This window comes from Dermacentor andersoni, chromosome 11 (assembly GCF_023375885.2).
Source record: "Dermacentor andersoni chromosome 11, qqDerAnde1_hic_scaffold, whole genome shotgun sequence".
NCBI classification, from domain to species: Eukaryota; Metazoa; Arthropoda; class Arachnida; order Ixodida; family Ixodidae; genus Dermacentor; species Dermacentor andersoni.
In genome coordinates, this window is record NC_092824.1 from 58,112,646 (window position 1) to 58,130,821 (window position 18,176).

At 41.3% G+C, this 18,176-nt stretch overlaps 1 long non-coding RNA gene across 1 annotated transcript; it reads right to left on the reverse strand.

The window, feature by feature from the left end:
* Positions 1–913: 913 nt before the first annotated feature.
* LOC129381684 (uncharacterized) lies at positions 914–11,246 on the reverse strand. The gene is made up of 5 exons (XR_008609800.1): positions 10,623–11,246; positions 9,524–9,649; positions 7,093–7,284; positions 4,585–4,669; positions 914–3,721 (listed from the first exon to the last, which is right to left on the reverse strand). It is a non-coding gene; the product is annotated as an uncharacterized lncRNA (long non-coding RNA).
* Between the last annotated feature and the right edge of the window lie 6,930 nt (positions 11,247–18,176).

Genomic DNA, 18,176 nt, shown 5'->3' on the forward strand with positions numbered 1-18,176 from the left:
ACAAATACGTAGATTGTCAGGCAGGAGTTGTTTATGAGATTCCTTTAGATTGTGGTAAAAAGTACGTGGGCCAAACAGAGCAGTGCCTGAATGACAGGCTGAGGCAACACATTAACAAAGTGAACAATGGGAGGGAGGGCCACCTGGCAATTCATTGTAGAAATTGCAAATGTAAGCCAGACTTCCACGCCTGCGCTGTGGTTGCCAGAAGCCGTGACAAATGGGTTAGATTAATAATTGAGGCCAAAAGAATCATTGAAACTGCTGATAACTGCGTAAGTGTTGCATCCATATCAATGTTACGCAAAGAACTGCTTTACCTGAACGCGAATGCACCCTGAGAAACTGTGATTGCACTTCTAGTATAAATCAATGGCGTTTTTTCCTGATTAAACATTGTTGGAAGTGGCGCCCTGTGTGTGTGTGTGTTTCTTTTTTGTCCTCCGTCATTTTAGTGCCTTCACTTCAGATTATGAGGTAATTTAGCATTTCAGGCATTTGAATAAGGATTTAATCATTTGCCACGACAAAGGGCTCATTTATTTCGATATGCCATGGAGGCATACATGGACAAAGGAATTAAATTTCAATATTGATATTAAGCGACAAATTTACAATCTCACCAAAACAAAGCAATCATACAGCATCGATGCTAATGGAGAAAAAGAAATATACCTAAAGGCCAGATAAATGCAAAACCGGACATTATAAATAGCGCCAGTTCAATATCCCCGTGGTGCTGGCATAGTAAGTACATCCCATGCTTCAAAAGTGCAACTTCTTGGCCATCATTTCATCCAATTTGTCAAAAAAGACTGTTGTCTCACCTCCTAAATGTTTCCATTAGCACTGCCTCCATGTTTGCGTGAAATTCTGCCTGCTCCGGTTAAGATCTGAAAGAACAGCACAACTGTTAAAACTTTGTAAACATTTTATTCAATAAGAACATGAACACATCACAGTAACCTTTAGCAAGGGCACATATAGTAATCACAAGGAACACTTATTTCTTATAAGCAGAGAATCCAGTTTACAGCAGGAAGAGAGGAGCCTGAGAATAGCTATAATGCATCCGTAAATGTTCTCTTTGAACGAACCACAAATGGCCTTGCCATCAGGGCATATCACAAGCCCACACATGTGGATACACAATAAGCAGAACATATTTAAATAAGTATAAGGATATAAGTATAAGTTCATTTTCCAGATTCAACTGGAGGGTAGGTTTTTGGCAAAAAGCTGCCTGCACAGCTTGACCGTGTCCAGGAAACCCCTACAAGCAGTAGCACAGGAGTGGTGCAGGAAATCTTCAACAGACACACATAGAATAGTCACATTCAATAAAGAGAAACATTCACTATTTATGCATACAGAGTCTAATAATCTTTGCACAAAATTTGAACAGTAAAATCGAAACGCTGAAATGGTCACACTTATGTTCAGAAATAATAAAAGTAATAACCAAGCAAACATGCAGCATCTACTAGCAAAGACATAAAATCACATTTCAACACATAAAATCACATTTCAACAAAATATTTACGCAGCTCAGCTTTGGTATACCCTTTTAGAACATGGGGCAGGTTATAAGACAACATTTGCAATTTATAATTAGCGCGAAAACATGGTATAATCTATGTATTAATAGGTCTTGTGAGTATGTTAGCACGACGCATGTCCAAAGATGCCAGAGCAGAATAAAAATCGGCAGTGGATGCCATTGAGAAATAAATTTTTTGTAACAACTTAAAGTTATACAAATGATTGACGCGGACAATGTTATGTGCTTCAAATGCACATTTGGAGGTAGTTGTATTATCAACATTAGCGATTATTTGAACAATTTTCTTTTGCAATACGAGAACCTTATTTATGTTTGTTATGGTCATTGTGGCCCATACTAAACTGCAGTAGTTAAGGCGAGAATGTACATGGCTTCACTTTGTTGTAAGTAATTTGAGACAACAGCTGTCTTCCAATAATGGGGCTCACTGCTGTGAACTTATAGCATAATGCCCTCCAATGTCACATTTTCACATGAAATCTACAGAATGTTTCTATTATACATGAATGAAATGCAAGCTGTGATTCTATGGGGGAATGGCACTGAGCTAATGCCTACTAAACAATTTGCGTAAGTGTGAATGACAGCATCATTAACAGAACTACCCTGCTGCTTTGCAAGGAGTCACTCCATCTCAGTAACATCAAAAGCGGGTTGCGCGCATCACAGAGATGAGACAAAGTTCCAAATAAGGGCCAGAATTATGTAGTATTGTTTACTGATCAGATAATGCTCACAATGTTCTGTCAAGTTAACAATGCCACAGAAAACAGCTGATTATAATGGCCGCCGGCAACTCAGAGCTGTGACATACCACGTCTAGCAACTGCCTCATAACACATGATCCTTATGTAATACTCTAATGGCACTTTCCTTTTGCAGCAAGCAGTTAAAGTATTAAAGTACTGCAATGCACTTGCAAAGCAGAGTTATTTCCCCATAGTGGGATCAAGACCACATAATAAAAAGGACACCACAGGTACAGCATAGAAGAAGTGTATTCTACAGTACTGTATAAGTGCTGAAGCTTCCTTCTTGGTAGTGCTGAGTGATTTTCATGCTGCCTAGTTCCTGTTTCGTGCTCTCACAAAGATTGTGGAATGATCAACACATTGCGACTAGAGTCGCTAAAGTTATACATTCACATTCATTGGAACCACTTTATTTGTCTAACCCTTTAATGACCACGCATATAAATACAAAACAAATTATTTTCCTAAATGTGCAAAAGACATTGAGAATAAGCATAATCAACAAAAATAAAGGATATTTTGTAGAAACTCCTTTATAGTATAGGGGAAGAAGTGGGTTTCTCCCCAAGCGACATATGGCTGCGTTTGGAATCTATACAGAGAGCTCTTTGCATTGTGTGTCTGAGGTCACTACAGCAGATCTTGCACTGGTCTGTCTCCCCTGACCGTGCTTTCCAAAGAAAACGAGTCCGATGTCTTTTTTTTTCCCATCCTGTGTTTCTGCTCTAAACCGACAAATGACACTAGCTGCCAGTCATTCAGTGTTGGCTCAATACATTTAACAAGAAACTTCTTACTCAATGCCAAAAATCAGCAAGAAAAATTAAAATTTTTTGGTATGCTGTATGCAGAACTCATCAATGAAAGGTTAAAACAACTGAAGTGTCAGAGCAGCATAGTCACACACTTTTCGCTACATCTTAGCATGTATATCAATATACATTACAGTATGAATGCTGTATTACTAGTCTATAAATGCACCTACCACTACATCTTGAACTAATGTTTCCCTCTAGGTTCAAGGTGGCGATGCGATATGATATTTTGGTTCTTTGATCACCTACAAAATCTCTGGTGACAGCATTGCAGATATAGTTGCTATAGCTGGATTGCATGTTTGCATTTTTTAAAGAAAAAATGTAAATGAAACGAACAAGTACATCAAGAGAAGCAACTAAATGTTTCAACTAAGCCACATAACAAAGAAAGGAGAGTCAGTTTATCTAGTGAAATATGCATGCAAACTTGCAGCTGATCACCAGTCTTCAAAATCCAGATTTTGAGCATGTGTCACAATTTCGCTTGCCTTTCTTGCTTTCACTTCTGCATCGACTTCAGGGCATCCTGGTGGCATTCACTTTCGCATGTTTTTGTACTTGTTTCTTAGGCACATATACCATGAGAACTGGAATGAAATGAAAGCAATTGACTTTACATACCTAATCAACAGTTCAATGACTGCAATCAAAGCAGAAAGCTGGGCTAGTTGGTGTGTCATGATTATTCAAAAGAATCATGACTATTCAAAACATTCTCGTCGTCCTCTGTCTTTGTCCCTGCTACTTTGCGCTATTCTTTTGAATAATCAGTTCAATGACTTCCAGTTTTCAGGTTTTGAAAGAAACTGCAAACACAGTACAGTCAAACGTGGTGTTGCCCTGACCTTAGCTTGCTTTTTGCACTGTTTCCTTCATGTTCCAGAATGTACCAAGTGAGTTGTTTTAGCACACCTTCCAACACAATATCTGAGAATTACTTTCAGTATTGGTGTTGGTCAAAACGGCTACAGGTACAAAAATATATTATTTAACCAAATACATATTTAGCTGAGCATGCAATTAATTTTACAAGAGGTGGCCATATGCATGCCAGGTTCAGAGGTGCTGTTGATATCTTCGTATTTAGTTAAGCTGCAAAGCTTTAAAACCACCAAATCTCTACTCAATCACAAGCACACAGACCTGAACAGCTGCAAGCAAGGATGGCCATAAACTTTACAAAGTACTAAGAAAGCCTTTGGCAGCATGCTTAATGTAAAAAAAATTATGGGGCTTTATGTGCCAAAACCATGATCTGATTAAGAGGCATGACGTAGTGGGGCACTCCGGAAATTCGGATCACCTGGGGTTCTTTAACATACACCTAAATCTAAGTACACGGGTGTTTTTGCATTATGCCCCCATCGAAATGGGGCTCCCTTGGCCTGGATATGCTTAACATCTAAAAGTGCAAAAGAAATAAAAAAAAGTTATAAGAAAATGCTCTTACATGGCCAAGGGGCAATGTGTCCCTCAGTGCTGGGAACTGGTTTACGAGGCTCCTTGCAGCAACATTGCACAATTTACTTGGGTACCTGATGTTTAAAAAAGCATGCATCAACCTTCGACATCAAACAATACACAAGAAACAATATGCAACAGCACTGAAGCGCAACCATTTCCATGAAATAATATCAAACAGTTGAACCGTGAGTCATCAGATGGGAGAATTTAAGCAAACTGCACCATGAAAGCATTAGGTGCGTGACAAGACCGAGGTTAGAGAATTGATCAGATGGATTTGACACAGGACAGGGGTAACATTTAATCCTTTTGCCCTGCAATAGCCAAGATAAACAGATAATCATGACCAGAGTTCACAAACTCTTAAAATACTTTCACCAAACAAGATGTTATAAAAGGTTTTAATTAATATTTCAAATTAGCTTATTACTAAAACATGCACACAAGGGAAAATTAGCCATGAATACAAACTTGAAGGAGCATCTCATATAAGAATTTACAAGGGCAGCTTATTAAGCTAGTTGTTGATCCATTATCGTGAGTGTACAGTGCAAAGGTTAAACGAGGACGTAGACACAAGCACTGACTACCAATGGAGGTTTTATTGCTGAATACACACAATAGTGATACAGCTATCTGAAAAATAACTATTAAAAAGGAGAACAAAGCAGACCATCAAGAGGCACACGAAGAAATGTAGAGTTGCGTAAAAAATGCTCGCTGTATGTTTGACTTCCCAGAAACTTGAGCTCTCTTTCTGATAAGGCAATGGATGGCTTGCTGATGCATGCACTCTGCTCCCATGCCAATTGTGCTACTTCAAGTATGATATGGGTAACACAATCCCTGTGCTTGTGAATAACTGACATTCTTTCAAACAAAGGAGGGCAGCCACGCATGCTAGTATGATGTGCCAAAAAAACTTTCTCTGTCATTGCGCACATTATATGCATGTTCACACAACCTCTCATGAAGGCATCTGGCAGTCTGCCCCATGACAAGCGCCGAATGAAAGAGAAATTTCGTACACAACCTTTTATGTGGAGTCAACATGCCACATCTTGCGCTTGACGTTGCAGATACCTTTCTGACTGCCCTATCAGAAAAAGAGCTAAAGTTTTTCTGGAAGTCAAGTGGACGGCCTGTATTTGTGATGCAATCATATTTTTTTTGTATCTCAATTTCCAGCGTAGTTCATTTTTTGCCCACTCGTCTGCTTTTCTTGTTCTATCTTCAGAAGTTAATGTTTTCCAGATAGCTCTTTCACTTGCTTGTGTAAATTCGGCACATTGAATAATAACATCTCAGTTGACAGTCGGCACTTCTGTCTATGTACCGTTTACCTTTGTGGTGTACACTACCTATAAGAACTGTAACCAGCAGCTACAGAAGCTTTATTCAACGCGTCATTCTAGCGCCCTCGCCCACTCATTAACCCAAGACTCATGGCAAGGAAACCACGGAGGATATTGCTCCATTGAAGCATGACATAAATTATGACTGAGTGTTAACCTTTCTGTAGCTTTCATGACTTTTTTGTGAAGGAAAAGGAATGGAAGTAGAAGAAATGCTGCTGGTGGTAACCGAACCCACAAATTTGACATGATGCATGCAGCGCTGCACCAATTCATCTAGCCATGACTGTCTTTCCCTCCTGGTAGCCAAACCCCCATATTTCACATGAAACACGCAGCACAGTACGAATTCATCTAGCCACAACTGTCTTTCCATCCAATTCACTTGGTATTTGTATACCCGCATAAAATGTAGCGCTGCTAGTGTCAGGGTTCGTGTTGTTAGCCAGAATAAAGAAAATGGGGTCAGGGCTGCAATGTCGACATTGCCATTGAATATTTAAATCTCGAGGTCATGAGTGAACTGTAATCCAGAACTAGTCAACGATGTATCAGTGATAAAAACATTTCGAACCAACAATGCTATATACACTGCTAAACACTTAAAAAGGCACTACACAATTTGGACATTGTTCACTGCCCCAATGCAAAGCTTTAGGAAAACAATTTTTTTCCCCTCGGTTATCGAGCGTTTTCAAGGGGAACTATGCAGCAACTAAGTTATAATCATGAATTAGACAACAAAAACTTGTTTTGATTATAGACACCTCCCACTTGCCTTAGCGACATAACCGCATGAGAATGGAGGGTAATGCGCTTTCTAATTAACATTGTGCTTACCATGCATATTGCAATACAAGGTTGGGAAAAACACACGACTGAACATAATTGGGACATTTACTGTGGAATGAATTCTCATTAAGTACATTCTATCCCAACTTTATTTACATCTGGTATAGGTTGGCAAACTGACGCATGAGTCGACTCACTCAGACTGATCTCGAAAGTGAGTCTCAGTGAGTCCGACTGAGACGAATTTCTGTAGGTCTTAGCCCGATGAACCCGGCTGAATAGAATTTTTGTGAGTGTGTTCTCATTATTTTGCTGACCAATGCATCCAGGTAATTGTTGTGACTTACATTGTCTGTGATGACGAATTGTAGGCAATCCATTCAATTTTCTTTTGAAGATTGTCAGGCACGCCTCCTGCTGTAATATTTCAGAGGTGTGCAGCAACGTCAATGGGCATCAGAGGCAGTGTGTACGTTGACAATTCCTTGTACTGTCCTTTGACTGCATTCTCCGCATGTCCAACCGCACTACCAGACAACCTTAAAAAGAGAAGTATTCATTGAAATCAACAACAAAATCCAGTGCTAGAAAAACAAAAGATGTGGTATCACAGACTATCACTCCACATGCTCAAATTTACCTACTATGTATATAGTTAGTGACGCGCTAAGAATACAGGAAGGGCTCTTGATAAATATGGGCACATTTGCCATGGCAAATGGAGCCCATTGCTTTTCAAGGATAATGATGTACGAACAGCAAAAATCACTGACTGAGACAACTGACCCATTACAGCATGAATGGGCTGTTAAAACGAAATTTAAAGAGGAATTTTATCACCCCCTATACAGATACCTCCTTACCAACACACCATGATCCCTCTCCCCCTTTTCGCATTGGTACCATGCACAAGGAAGGTGCACTATTGGTCCCTTCACAGACATTGGTACCATGAGCATAAAGCTCCATCAAGGTGAAATAGGCAACCATAGTGACGCAACTGCAAACATTCCTTCTGAGGAAAACTTGCTGCTAGCTACATCGTCTACAGGGGTATTGCTTTGTGAAGGACAAATACTGGGCCATAGAGTGCCAAATCCAGACTAGCATTGTCTTGGGGCCAGAAACAGAGAACAAAAGCAGGTCAGATAAAGGCCAAGGATGATTTGATAAAACAAAAATATACTAGAAGATCCTGGTTCTCAAATACACAAACTAGACCGCTTGTGTTTATCCAAACATTATTAACTCCCTATCACATTTCTGGTGGCTAATGAATTAATATTTCAATGAACGTATTTTTTCTGATAACTTCTTGGTGACTTTGCTTATAAGCTTTTTTTGTGAAACATGGCTATTATTTCAAACAGGAAGTCAAATTTTCCCTCAGCATTACATAAATCTGAGCTACTGAGATAGATACAAATGTCAAGGTCAGATAAGACTTTGAAAGGTGATATGGAAGGATTGAGGAGTCACAAACATGATTGTGCTTCTTAAGCTCTTCATATATCATCAGTTATATGTGGGCTGTCTAGACTGCACAAAATAAAAAAAAAAATATTTTGCAGCTTTTTGTTTTATGTTTTCATAAATACACCTCATTTGTCATATCTATTAGTAGCAGAGCATTCCAATATTTAACAAGGACAGTGGTATGCTACAAAAGTGGAACTAGGACTATATAGATACATAAAGATATTAGGGGGAAAAAACGTTTTATTTTTACATAGTGGAATTGCCCCTATGGCATGCATTTATTTGTTTACGAAATTCCCATGAGCTTATTCCCCAAAGTTAAGACACAACCAGGGGCAGAAAAAAGCTTTAGGACAGGAATGAGTGTCACTTGCTACTACTTTACTGAAAGCAAACAGGTTCATATTTATAGGTGAAGGTGGCCATGTGCGCACATATGTTTCCACACAATACTCAAACAAGTTTGCCCATTATTATTCAGTCATACAGTGCAGAAACTGTCGTTCAATTCAGTTCAAGCCACAGATGTATCACTGGCATAGACGTCACATTTCATGTTGATGAAACAGGCCTCCATTAATTCTCATGCAGACAATCTTTGCTTTTACCAAGAATGCGGATATGGAAAAGATATGGCTCACGCGTGCGGTAATTGCAGTGCATAGGCAAATGTGCATTAATCTTATTCCTGGCAGACAGCTCATGTTCCCTTGCCAAATCGTTGGTGCAACAGCCTGTCTGGCTGATATGCACCTTGCCGCAATTAAGTGGAATTTCGTACACCATACCGACTGCGCAAGTCACATATGGCCTTGTATGATTTTTACCACAAAGGGTCAGCTTCTGTGGGTCTGAGATGCGTGGGCACAGGACAGTAAGCTTCTGTGGACCCAAGAAAATAATAGGTACTTTGTACCTGCTGGCCACTTTCTTTAAATCGTGGGCCACTTCATGCATGTATGGAACAACATGCAGCCTTTTCTCCACTAGTGGCTTGGCAAGAGGCATCCAAGCGTTCTTTTTGGCTGTGACGCTCGCCTCTTTAAATCATGGGTTTGTGGAACTGCAATATTTATATCTCAGCTATTAATGAGCCAATTTGAAAATTTCTGCAGTAGAATGCTCCCAAGAGGGCACCTAACAACTTCCAGCATATAATTAAATTAGCTATGTGGCCTGGTGAGGGGCTCTTTAAAGTACTGCTCAAATACCGGTATTATAGCTTTCCAGCAGACGACAGGTTTTAATGTTATACAGAGTTAATGCATGAGTACAGATTAAATAAGATCGGGTGCATACGGCTTTTTTTGTGCCTCTGATGCTTCGGAGTGGCTTGGGGAGACAACCAAGTTAATCAATGCTCCATCACACACCGTCGTGCTTTCACCCATGTCGATGTAGCACTGCAACCGGTCGTTGGAAGATCTGAAAGCACACCCAGATGGTTTATCAATAGTTTTGCACATTAGAAGTGAAGCTGTGGACATTGAACAGGCATTGATTAATTAAACAGCCTTTCTTTATGGTTGCTGTACTGTCCCAAACATGTTTGTTATTTAGAGCCATCACAGCACAGCGCAGCACTAATCCTGCTGCCCATATGTGATCTAAGTACAGGACGCATTAAGCTAACAAGGCTAAGCTTACTTATGCAATGTCAGCAACCATCAATGTATAAGAACAGATGATTTCACAAAGATAGACCCATATTGCTGATTGCCCAAGGTTTTCATAGTCGTATTGCTGAACATGCCAGCAATTTTTTTTCCTCAGTTGGTTCAATTTAACTTCATTGCTGCGTGAATGTTGCAGCGCACAAATGACGACAAAGATTGAACAGGCAAACAACAAGTCCGTTTTGCTCGCCTTGCCTGTTTTATTAGTTAAACGTTGCAGAAGTTTGCAGAATATGGCATACTGCGACCAGTTATGCTAACTAAAGCACCATTATATTGACTGAAGCTGTTACTACTCCCTCTCCTACCAGAGATAGGGAAGCGATTGCACACCTGACCTCAATATCAGTAGTAAACCAACTGCACAAGTTTTCAGAAGATGGAAGTCCTGAAAAGGCTAGTTTCCTTGCGGCTTCTCGACACGCCAATAATTATAGTTGAGCAACGTTGTGTTCGTACGGGCAAGTATGCACTACACTTCTCAATTTAAGGTCAAGTGCATTGGTTGCGACGACACAAAAATATTAGTAGTTGGCAGCACAGTGAAGTGACACAGAGCAATTTCGTAACACTCGATCTGTCAGTTCAACGCGCGGCAACCGAACAGTTATTAATTGTGCTCGACATTTCCGCTACGCATACTGTTGCTACTTTGCCCATGTGAACCAAACAATGACCAAATCCTCTTTGCGCTCCATAACGCGCAGTACATTTACGCTCACCTGTATTAGAAGATCGTTGCCTGTCATCAGGTACACGAACCCTCCCGTCCGCAGGCTTTCGTGGAGGTCGGCGAGTTTCCGGGCGCCTGTGAGCTTCACGATTTTCTTTGATGGCCCCTGCGAAACGAGGCAAGCCGCTTCTTCCGCACCAGTCGGCGAGCGTTCAGTTTAAGCCGGATCGGACGACATGCTGCCACCGTTGTCACGTTTCACAGGCGCAACGCAAGCAAGAGGCAAACCGCTCCTTCCGCACCAGTTGGCGAGCGTTCAGTTGAAGGCGGATCGGACGCCATACTGCCACCGCTGTGAAGTACAGGCGCACCGCAAGCAAGAGGCAAACCGCTCCTTCCGCATCAGTCGGCGAGCGTTCAGTTGAAGGCGGATCGGACGACATGCTGCCACCGCTGTCGGATTTCACAGGCGTAACGCAAGCAAGAGAGGAATGCCACTGGCGTTTAGATACTCGTTCACCGCCGTAGATTGCAAGGTGCCGTCAGAGCCATTGCCGCGGTTCTCATAGTTGCGAATCCAAAGTCGATGTAAATATGAAAGCCGTAAGTCATGTGCTGGATCCTGAATATTTCGCTGCGCGCGTTCGCAAAACATTTTTCGCTCACCGCTGCGCTATCCTTGCTCAAATTTCGCAGAACGACCACATTTTGGTGTCTACTTCGTTTAGTATAACACTTAGCACAGTTAATTGCCTGATCTTTTTTTTAATGCAAACTTACCGGCGCTCATGAAAATGCGAGCTGCTGACGCGACGGCGCAAGCATAAACTTGTATCGCCGCCTGTCGTCAGCTGCAGAAAGCAGCATATCAAGGAGCGCTGCCGCGTGTTGCCTGCTCCTGGCATAGAGTTTCCTACAAAATAACTAGAGGGAACTCTGGCGCTAGTGTCTACGTGAGCTACAATGGGAGCGGTTGTCCCAGCATGGGAATTATGGGAAGTACATAGATTTGCCTAAACTTCGTCTTTTTGGCTTCAAACGGCTTTGTGACTTTGTAAACTCGTCATTTGCATCAGTTTATTGCGTAATAAATAATTAAATAAACATCATTAAAATTGCCCGACGGCAAGATTCGAACACAGGGACTCTAGTACAGAAGCCTGATATTGAAACCATTAAGCCACGGATGCATGTATCGACAAGCGAATGAAACGCACTTATGAATTTATCGCAGACATGCCAGTGCTTTGAGACGCTTGGCGCGTTTCGATTTGGGCACATAGACAAGCTCAATCGTTGCAATTAATAGCAATTGTACGCGTTCCCGGCGTCTTCCGCACTTCGAAGAATATAGATTGCGCTGAAATATACGACAATAAGATTTATATAGCGTAATATACAAAGCCACAAGAACGTCTGAATCCATAAGCACGAAGATCAGACAAATCCATGTACTTCCCATCATTCCCATGGTAGGACAACGACTGCAGCGCCAGAGTTCCCTCTAGTAATTTTGTAGGAAACTCTATGGCTCCTGGTACAGGCGACCGTCCTCCGTAAGACGCTGCTTTTTAAAGCTGACGGCTGGCGGCAACACTGGTTTATTCTTGCGTAGTTACGGCAGCTGTTTGCAGCTTCATGGGCGCAGGCAAATTTGCGTTTTTCTTACAAACAAGGCACTTAACTGTGCCAAGTGTAAAGTCGACGCCAAAATGCGATCGCTCTACAAAATTTGAGCAATAACAGAGCAGCGGTTTGCACGTTTTTTTGCACAGGGGTTTGCAGAACAGTGCACGAAGTTTGCACATTCCATCGTGGCCGCAATGATTGCACAAACAGACCACAACGTTTTTAGATTCTAAATCTAAAGCGTTGACAGACAACCACGACCCACAGAAGCCTTCGTACGAGGCAATACCCCTCTAAAGGGCACTGCTTCACAGAAGTGGTGCCTTTCCGGACTCTTACCTCAGATTTTCGCTTCTAAAATTCTAGAGGGAAACGAAGGCTGGGAGGTTTACCTCCTATTCGGAGAAGTTGTAGGCATGCTTTCGTCTGATGAGCTTCCCTAAGAGTCTCTTGTTTATATTGTTACGTAGGAAGACACCGACGAAAAGCTATTTACAAGTATATTTACAAGGCAATACGGCGCAGTTGGCCAAGAGGCAACAGCCCACGCTAGCTTCCAATCGTCGTCGTCGTCTTCTTACTGCTCGGCTCTTCGTCATTGGAAATACTATCCCGTAGCAATATGGAAGTGAAAATTCAAGAATTTCTCCGTTCATTCGTTACCCGCTACCCAGAAGCCCTCATAATCCCTAAATTACATTACCTTAATTGTGCACTACCCACGCATGATCTCTCTTTTCGTACCACTCAAACAAATCTGGCGTATGAGGTTCAAGGCATCAAAGATGAAAAACTTCAAAAACAAATGTAAAACACTTGCAGAGCTTCACCAACTTTCGCAAAGCTATGAATTCCGTGAGATTGTCTTCAACCAACCCCACACCATGTCAGGCCTGAAACCTGTGCGAAGATCTGTTTTACATACGTGCATTGAGGAGCACCTGCCTGCAGGTAACGTATGGCAGGCAAAGTCAGTCACTATGCCGCAAATAGCATACCATGTGGGAGATGTGCTTTTAATGGCCAAGGGAGACGAAATTGACTTATGGGGGTTTTACGTTCCAAAACCACTTTCCGATTATGAAAGTCCAAAAACAAGAAAGGGGCTGACAGATGGAATATCACACTGTGGTATAAAGTTTGTAAACAGGGATGAAGTGCCTCAGACAGGCTGGCCAACGTTTCGATAGGAGGACATATCTTCGTCAAAGCCTTTGACGAAGATAGGTCCTCCTATCGAAACGTTACGTTGGCCAGCCTGTCTGAGGCACTTCATCCCTGTTTACAAACTTTATACCACATTCCGATTATGAGGCACTTGTAGTGGACGACTCCGGAAATTTCGATCACCTGGGGTTCTTTAATGTGCACCTAAATCTAAGTACACGGGTGTTTTCGCATTTCGCCGCCATCGAAATGCGGCAGCCGTGGCCGGGATTCGATCCCGCGACCTCGTGCTCAGCAGCCCAACACCATAGCCGCTGAGCAACCACGACGGGTTAGGCAGACGACGCACATTTTGCACAGATTGCAGGTATTTTTGCGGCTCAGGATGAGGTTCTGTTCTTGTTAGACAAGATGGGACTTGTTGAATTCAGGAGACATCGATAAGCATTTAAGGTATCTAAACGCAATGTAGTCTGTGCGGCGCAGCCAGAAGATGAAGTATTACCAGAGTTCCTCGATCTTTATCTGGCAGGGAAAGTGGTACCCAGATGTGAATTAGTGTTGTTTCATAAAAAAAATAGTAATATTTGCTTAGCTTTAGTTATGAACTCTAAGTGGTGTCCACCCGCCGTGGTTGCTCAGTGGCTATGGTGTTAGGCTGCTGAGCACGAGGTCGCGGGATCTAATCCCGGCCACGGCGGCCGCATTTCGATGGGGGCGAAATGCGAAAACACCCGTGTACTTAGATTTAGGTGCACGTTAAAGAACCCCAGGTGGTCAAAATTTCCGGAGTCCCCCACTACGGCGTGCCTCATAATCAGAAAGTGGTTTTGGCACGTAAAACCCCATAATTTAATTTTTAATTTTCTAAGTGGTGTACTTCCCAGTTTGTGTTCTGTTGACATTGTGTGTATATTCGTGTTGTATTTTTTTCTTCTTTTTTCCATTCTGTGCATGGTCAATCAATATTGTGCACTCCCCCCCCCCCCCTTTTTTTTAAGGTATCTTTATATACAAAATACATATTAATGTACAGTGTGTTGCATAAATATACCAACCAGTGTTATTACTTTTGGAGTTTGGCGTTGTACCACCCTGCTTCAATTACTTCTTACTGAAAAATTGAAAAAAAAAACAAATTGCTTTTCTTGCTATCCTGATTATGCAGTAATACAGCACTGTATGAAACGCATTTTACTTTTTGCGGCTATAGAGTTGAACTCGGGTAGTTACATATCATGCTGTTTTCTTGGGTATAGTCGATCAGTTATTTGATTGAGTGAAACAACGAATCCACGTTCGCTGCCACCTATAACATCATATGTGCCTTTCACTGACTCCCTTCAAGCAGCACGGGAGTCATCCATTTCATGCGTCATTCCCGACTTCGATTTGTGACTACCCTTGGAAAAAAAGGTGGTCAGCGACTGAAAAAAGAGAGTCGAGGTAGTCGTGACCCTCTTTTGACTCTCTTTTTTTTAAGAGTGTAACACACCACGCGGTGGTGTTTTAATTGCTGTTAATTAATGATTTGTCTGTTTCCCTGTAGCTATATCATGTCACATTGAATGTGTATGTTGCTGCATTTCTGTAAATTTCAAGAAGGTCGTGATCAGTGTTTGTTACCGACCACCATCATCAGCCCCGACTTTTTGCGATAGCATGTACGATTGCTTGTGCCAGATAAGTGTTCGCTTCCCCGGAGCGCCAATATTACTTATGGGCGATTTTAACTTCCCAAACATTTCCTGGTCAGGCACGTGTCCTTTATTAAATACAACTTCCGCAGAATCGAAGCATTTTGTAGTGATGTGATCTTTACTTGGTTCAGGTTGTTACTTCCCCTACACGTGTAACGAACACCACATCATTTCTTTTAGATCTTGTTTTAACATCATCAAAAGATATCATAACTAAGGTTACACATTCACCCGGCTTGAGCGATCACGACATCTTGTATTTTTTCATTAGCCTGGCAATTCTACCGTTCCAAAACAGTATTAAAACCATTCGTAATTTTAAAAACTGCAACTTCACCGCTATCAACTACGAACTTGCTCTTTTCCTTTTCCTCTTCTTTTTCCTTGACCTGCCTAAAGTTGCTGAGCGCTCCCTGGATACTAACTGCAATATATTCAAAGAAAAAACTCACGATCTTGTTAACAAGTTTATTCCGAAGAGGCGCGTTTTTTTTTTTCGAATAACAATGCTTCATGGTATACTAAATCTTTGAAATGCCTGTCTAACAGAAAAAAAAGAACGTCTTTTTCGCACAGCTAAGCGGATGGAAAGCCAGGCTAAATGATCTGCTTACAAAGAAGCTACCTCGGCCTACTCATCTGCGATAAAGAATACCAAATTTTCTTTTTTCAATAATACCCTTCCGGAGATGCTCATAAATAATCCATGAAGCTTCTAGAATGTAGTAAGGCCTAGTGCATCGAAAATCATATCACTTGGCAAGTATTCCGGCGAGCCTATAGCTCGGCAGCACTGCACTACGATTTTAAATAATGTGTTTATAAAAGCTTTCACTCCTTCAGCACATGATAACGACCTTCCAAGGCTACCATGCTGCAATTTTTTTCCTATGGATCCCGTAATTTTTAACCCTACTGGCACAAAAAAATAATAGACACTCTTAAACTTACGTCTTCTTGGGGAATACACGAAATCACGACTAAATTTCTAAAAATACTAGTAAGTATTCCTCTGTCATCTTAGAGAGCATTTTTTCACAATCGTACCTGTCTTCATCCTTGCCTCATGACTGGAAAACAGCAAAGATAATTCCTATCCACAAATCTGGCGGAACTCAAGATCCTTTTACCTGCAGGCCCATATCGATTACCTCAGTACCGTGTAAAATTAAGGAGCACATCATATTTTCCAACCTCGTCAACTTTCCTGAAGAAAATAATTTTTTCTCTAACAGTCAGCATGAATTTCACAAAGTTTTTTTCTTGTGAGATTCAGCTGGTAGCTTTCACTAATGACTTACATGTACATCTTGATAGCGGCTTTTAGACTGATTGAATATTTTTGGATTTTTATAAAGCTTTTGACAAGGTGAAACATGTACTGCTACTACACAAACTAAGCGTACTCAACGCTAAACCGGGAGTACTCAGCTCGATCCAATCGTTCCTTTCGTCTCCTTCCAAATTTGTTGTAACTAATGACTCCACATCTAACGCGGCTCGAGTTGAATCCGGTGTTCCACAAGGGTATGTTCTTGGTCCTCTTTCACTTTTAATAGATATTAACGATTTACCTGATAACATTTCCTCACAAATTTGTTTATTCACTGGCGACTGTGTTATATATCGAAAAGTAACTAATGCGTCTCATATAGCTACCCTTCAATCCGATTTATATAACATATCTAATTGGTTCCTCACTTTGTGCATGGAACTCAACATTAATAAATGCAAATATATGCGGATTTCTCGTTCTAACACAACTTGCCCTACCTACGCCCTTAATGACTACCCCCTTCAATCCGTTACATGCTACCGTTATCTTGGCATTCATATATCTAGCGATCTTTCTTGAAAGCAGCATGTACAATAAGTAATATCTACAGCTAACCGCTCATTAGGATATTTGAAGACAAATATTTCGCTTGCGCCTGTTTTATTAAAACGGCTGTTGTACACGACATACGTCCGCCCCCAAATAGAATATACGTCACCCGTTTGGGATCCTCATCAGATCATATTAATTAACGAAATTTAATCATTGCAATATCACTCTGTTCATTTAATCTTAGCTAACTACCATCACACTGCTAGTGCTACATTAATGAAGAGTACCCTTCAAATTCCATTATTATCTCTTCGCAGAAAAGAATCACGCATTTCCCTTTTTCATGAAATCTACTACCACAACGCATCTCTTCGCCCTCTTTGGATCCAACCTGCGCCTTATTATTCGGCTCGTCGTGACCACTTACATAAAGTTAACGTACCCCGTCATAACACCGTCGCGTGCTCACAATCATTCCTTCCTAGGACTTAAGTCGACTGGAATAATCTACCTACATCATTAGTAAGCATCAGTGACGCCACTCGTTTTAAGAATGCTCTAATCAACATAAAATAATGTATGGTGGCAAATGGCATAATTATGTATTTATTCGTTAACATTGTCTGCTTGCTATTGTGTACTCTTTGAATATTTTCATGTTATGTAAGTCTCTGTTATTTGTTATGAATGAAATTCTAGTTTTTTTTTTCATATTGCTATTGTTCATTGAAAATTCCTTGAACTAATGCTGTATTTTTTACTCTTGGAATGTATTCTCGCTCCTCCCCTTTGCAATGTACAATTATGTACCTTGAGGGTATCACACATAAATAAATAAATAAATAAATAAATAAATAAATAAATAAATAAATAAATGTAGCCACACAATCGGGGTTAGACTTATTTGTAAAACGTATTGGTAAGGCATTAAGTTACACAACCGAGGCTACACTTCTTGCAAGACACAACGAGCCGCAATGGGAAGTACACGTGTGGCACTAAGGCGACCTGTTCACTAAAGCGAAGGAGCGCGCGCGGTTCTTCCGCAGTGACGTACTCGCGTGGCCGTTCTCGCCAGCCGAAAGAGCCTCCCCGCGCCTCCATCACTCGCCGCCGCCACTGCGACTGTGACGTCAATGCGCAGAGCGCACGCGCGCGCCCCCTTTCCTGCGCAACAACACCTGGCGCGACCGCAATTATCAAACTTAATATTCAGCAGACACTTAAGACTGCTTACGTGTGGGAATTCGAAAGAATTATACCGTTTGTATGCCTCGGA